Consider the following 5,912-nt stretch of genomic DNA (forward strand, 5'->3'; position numbering starts at 1 on the left):
ACGCTGCAGTTGTGTTTATACTATAAATCTAAATCAAATTTGTAAATTCAAATGCTTTATGAAACACGGCACAAATTACATATAATGTTAATATGTTTCAAGCTAAAGATTCTGAATAGAGCAATACATACATGTATCTAGCCCGGGAAGAATATTTTTAGTATTCTAAGATTACAACAGATCAGTTCGTTTTGACTTGTACTTTAATACAAGATACTGTTGAACATTTAAACTATTAAACAAGTAAACTAAAGCTACTGACCTAGCTACACACTGTGGTTTTTGATTACAAATATTATGTTGTTGTTTTTTTCCCTTCTAAATCACATGAAACAAACAAACAATCAAACCGCAAATTTAGCCTTATGTACCAAAATGCTAAACGGAATGGTACAGTAAAGCTCTGAGGAGCGGGCTTCTGTAGAGCAATTACGTCTTTCCAACAAAATATCATATCTTTCTACAGTAAAATAACACTAAATTTAACCAATTATATTCAACAGCTCTTATCAACAATCAAATTATTTGACTCCCAAAGAGCATACGTTCCTCTGCAAAAGTTGCACTGCATATGTTTGCAAATTGCATGTATACAGACCTTCAACTGCATTAGATGTATTGTTTCACAGTTGATGAAAAATGACATGCACAAATATGTTATCAGTGACCTGATTTAATTGATTAAACATATCAATGACGACGTATGTGATTTAAAGTATTGCTCTTGGCAGTAATCATATCATTACGCGCAATAAATGTTGCAGACGATAAAAGTGATCTTCTGCAGTCATTTTATAATGTTGTAAAATGTTCTGCGCGTGCGGTAATTTTGTTTAATTTCCACAAGGATACTTGTAATGGTAATGCAATTCTTTACTTTATCAATTAAATATTTTTTAATGACTCTTTGAGATAAAGTTAAATTTTCTCTGAATCAGGGTTAATATTGAAGTTTTGAAATATAGAGATTAATAAAAGCATTAAGCAAGTGTTTCAAATTTACAAGATCTTACTTTTTTCTTATTCGTAGTTTGTATGTGCAACATTATTATATCTATACTGAATTGCTATAAAAAATGATACATGCATTCTTACCTTGACCATGAGTGATAAGCTACACCAGTTCAAAGTACATATTATCTTGTTGTCTTTAAATTACAATTATTCATATTTTTCGCGATCCCATCCATTTAAATTGATGAACTAAGACACTGTATAACCCATTACACGATTTACATGCCTTTTAACGCCTTTTTCACCCCCTTTTTTGTTGTCTCAAATGGTGAAAAAAAATAGAGTTGTATTATCATTTTAACAATAAATATTTTGAGGATATTGAATGAGTTTAGATTCAATTACTGAATTTAATGAACGAGTTTGATAAATTTAGTAACGTACCATCACGAATATAATATTCTTCTTATCACATACCCAAAATAAGAACTATTTTCAGCAGCAGCAGCAACAACAACAAAACAAACTTACATTTCTTCATTGGCGCGCTAATAAAATTAATAGTATAACGCTCTACATTTAGAGCGTGTTTAAGGCCGTGAAATACCGTTTTTACGGAGTCACAAAAGCGGCACAACTATGGGATAAATATATAATATATCTTATCTCATTTTCTAAAATATCTAACCAAGTTTCTGATATATGATAAATGTAAGAAACCAGCATTTATATTCATCTACAGAAACATGATAGCCAGTTTATTTACAAAGAAGAATCTAATTAAACCTGCTAAACGAGAAATAAAAACCAAAATTAATAAATGTTAAAAAAATCAAAACAATAAGTACGCTTAATTATTTGAATGTGATGCCATTTTCAAAAGTCATATGTTATTTGTAATTTATTAATAAAGAATCCATGTTTCAATAAGCTAATTTCCTTACGCAATGTGCTATATCAAGAACCTTTCATTAGACTAGTTTATGACAAAAAATGAAAAGTAGCAAAATTTGAAATAATACATGTAATAACAACATGTATGTAACTTGAATTCATCAGAGGAATGGCAACAGTAATTTTTCTCACCAAACCCCTTTGCATGTTCACTTATGTTCATTATGTTTGTTAATTCTGCAATTTTATACTGTGTGTCAACAAATCGTTCTTGTTTGTATCGAAGTAGTAAGTAACGTTTAAAATTTTGCTCTTATTTTGATAATTTATTAAATGCCCATTATGCTTCAGACATGTAATTTATCTTTATTTTACAAAAGCTCTTTGTTTTGGTGTACTTTTATAGTATCTAAAAAGTTACCAGTTGGTCAATTATCTTAACCTTCTTTTTCGTCTTTTTGGCGATACGTATAGTTAGTGAATTATTATTTTGTCTGGAATTAGAAATACCACTTTTTACATTCTTTTACTTTTAAGACAAATTATTTCAAATTTAGCGCTACATTCTTACAGGTATTAAACATCTAACATTCTCTACAGCTATTATTTAAACATTACAAAATTCATGTTTGTCCTTTCTTAATAAGTAAAAATTTACTATTTTCTGAGGCATAAAGTGCCTTTAGGTAATAGTTGTATTTTTATTCAAGTTAAATAAAAGAACTTTTATTTTAATAACTATACTGCATGTGTGTGCGGCATGAATAGACAGCGAATAGAAGTAGTGTCAGTCAAATATGCATTCATTTATAGTTTAACATTATCAATATGCTTAATGAGAACAATAACAATTTGATTTATTGACGAATGCCTTTAATGATGAAATACTGATTGATATACACCGAATAGATATAATCAAACATTCAATATGGTTCAAACTTTCGATTTGTCAAACTTAAATTATGAAGTACAGTTTTATTTTTTTTTCTCAATTTTATTTCATGTGAGTACTCTAAGACTCTTTGATATTACTAATATAATTAGAAGAATATGATTTCCCTGGGACATGCGATCAATCATATTTAGGTATCAAGTTACAATGTTTGTATAATTAACTAGACCCTTTTCATCATAAGAACTACTCACGTAGGAGTATTAAAAACTAAATTTTTGAAATGTTGAAATATATTTCATATTTCTCAAAACTATAGCAATTGATACACAAATCATTTCCTATAAATCAATATATTTTTTATATATAAGACTCACTTTTTGCGGTCCTTGCGCGAGAACGATAACTTGGTTATTAATCGATTGTATTGAAAAAAAAAAAAAAAAAAAAAAACACAACAAAACTCGTTTATGATTTTCAATGCAACTTCCGTGTTTAGTTGATCATTTAAATTAGGATTAAAAATTTCAACGGTTTACGACCATCATAATTGAATGATACATTTACAATAAACATCGAGGCTAGTCACGTGACATCAAAATCAGATATATATACCTTCAACATTATTAGAATAAACAACAATTACAGTATGCAAACGAATTTTGAATTTTAGATTTATCGCGTAACATATGGTTTAAAAGAAACAGTTGCTTTTTGCTTGCCACCTAATAACATTTTTTACTGCATAAACATAATTATTTGCATTGCGTTATTTTTGAATGGACTTCTATAGGATATATAAATGTTATTTACAAGACTTCTCAAACAATTTATTCATATCTATGTCAATTTTGGAAGATATATGTCATTTTAAAACGCGTTGCTTTGAAATAAAAGAAGACACATTGTATTTAGTATAGAACATACTCAGTGAAAAAAAATAAAGGCGGTGAAACAGTGGATATTTATTGCTATTTCATATTAGAATGTTATTTGTTCATTACAGTTTTAAGCGACAATATTTCGCTCTCAAGCACCTCTATAACGGCCTATTGTGGTAGAGTGTCATAAAGATTATCCTTTGCCACACTTTCGTTTGATACATTATTTATGAATATTTTTGATAAGTCTTGATAAGATTTCTGACATTGGTAAGCCGTCAGACATGTTCAATCCTTATAATATGTTGCCTTGATTGTGACATAAATGAACTGAATCACTAATGAAGAGGAAATATACTTAGTTTAAGCTTTGTTACCAGACAAAGTAAAGGAACAATGGTTTTAGTATCAGACTCGTGTTTTTTATTCATTTGTTCGTGTAATGCTTTTGGTTTTGTAATAGTTTGGTTAAATGTTAATTAGTATGTGCTCTTTCGTATCATATTTCAGAATGATCTGAGTTTGTTAAAATGCAAGAGGAGGTACCAATAGGACGTTGCTATACTCAGCCACATCTTTATAGACTTTGTAACAAAGTCGCATGTATATCATGGAAACTAAAATGTCGTAAGTATCTTACAGTATTGCTCTAACTGCTATAAGAGCATCAAATAAAATCCTTAAATTTTGAAATAATTTCAAACTGACATCTACGATTGTACATTCTTTTCTTAGGAATTATTTTACAGCATGCTTTTTGTTCTACTAACTTATATATTAAAGGTAAACAAATGACTGATACATATCTAAACATCAACAGAACCAACATTTTTACCCCATCGACAGTATTTTGAAACGTGTACATAACATTTTTGACACTTTGAAAATTTGAAAGCCCTGTGACTTAAGGATTTGCCAGTTACAATTCGTTTTTTTCAATTATCAAGAAGAAATTATGTGATTCGAAGGATGCTCGAGTATGAATATGATTTAATCTTAACCTTGCTGAAACTTAAAGTAATTAGCTTTTGTCATTAGGATAGAGCCTTGCACCTCCATGCAGTTTAACCACGCTAGATAAGTGGGCTAATGAGCTGCACTCTTTCATTTTGATACCTATAAAACTAACTGATATTGAATAGGTAGAAATAAAATGGAAGTCGAAAATGGCATTTATAAATAAGTTGTTTGAGGGTTTGATGCCAGGATTTATTGGGGCTGCGTTCATTGGCTGTCGTCTTTCCTTACTGATCTTTATTCTCATATATTAAATACTTTTACAATTATTTCAGCCTGTAAAGCAGTTTCGGGTTTCCGATGCATGATAGGAAATTGTATCTCGATTAGGTTTAAATGTGATGGCGTCAAGCATTGCTTGTATGGAGAAGATGAACAATTTTGTCAACATGAGCAAAAAGCAGAACGTTAGTATGAACATATCACGAGTTTATCGAAACCTAATTCAAACCAATAATTTGTACAGTTAAGCTGTGATCGAGTGCATGCTTTATCCAAATCTGGAAACAAAGTGAGCCCTCGGAAGCATTAATCACAACAAAATTACACAAGATTTGCAGATTCGGTTTGATTGAGTCTGTACATGAGGGATAATGAATAAGTGCAACATCCCTCACGCCCCTAGCACCGGCTTGAGCGGTACTCAATTCTCAACACTTATTAGTGTTGGCATCAATGAACCCGAAGGACCAGAAAAATATAACAACACTACTTGTATCATCAGTTTTAGCTATTCAATATTCTGATTTAATTCCAGCATCACGTTTGTATTTGAGTACAACTAATACATGTATGAAACGAAATGAAATCATTATAAAGTAATATCTCTAGTTAGCATATGTATATATGAAAAAATCAATTGCTCTGATAGAAATCACAATCAATGTTTCTCGAAGTTTTGTTATACATAAATGTTTGATACTAGTTTATCAAATATAAATGATGTAACTATGGAAATGACAATGGTGTTACAATAATTTATATCAAAATAATGTTGTTTTTTCCTTCAGAAACTGTAACAAAACAAGTAAATGTAATAAAAGACAATATCCTTAAGGAGCAGGCGACTACTAATGAAAACCTGTCTACCCCTGTTGTTGTGACAATAGCCTCCGTCAGTGTGTTAGTCTGTATTCTACTTGTTGTTCTTTTATGTATTTTCTTTGTAAGAAGGCGGAAGAAAAGCAACAAAAACAGTGAGTCTGTGTCAGGTATGCGTTATTTAAAAATATTGCAAAGTTTTTATATAAATATAGAAATGTTTCAATTTAGAA

General features: G+C 29.9%; 1 long non-coding RNA gene across 1 annotated transcript; it reads left to right on the plus strand.

Moving 5' to 3' along the window:
- Window positions 1–810: 810 nt before the first annotated feature.
- On the plus strand, window positions 811–5,045 carry LOC132719469 (uncharacterized). The gene is made up of 3 exons (XR_009624233.1): window positions 811–860; window positions 4,132–4,248; window positions 4,914–5,045. It is a non-coding gene; the product is annotated as an uncharacterized LOC132719469 (long non-coding RNA).
- The last annotated feature ends 867 nt before the right edge of the window (window positions 5,046–5,912 follow it).

The sequence above is a fragment of the Ruditapes philippinarum genome, unplaced genomic scaffold (assembly GCF_026571515.1).
Source record: "Ruditapes philippinarum isolate M1 unplaced genomic scaffold, ASM2657151v2 ctg2010_1_1_1_1, whole genome shotgun sequence".
In the NCBI taxonomy this organism is placed as follows: domain Eukaryota; kingdom Metazoa; phylum Mollusca; class Bivalvia; order Venerida; family Veneridae; genus Ruditapes; species Ruditapes philippinarum.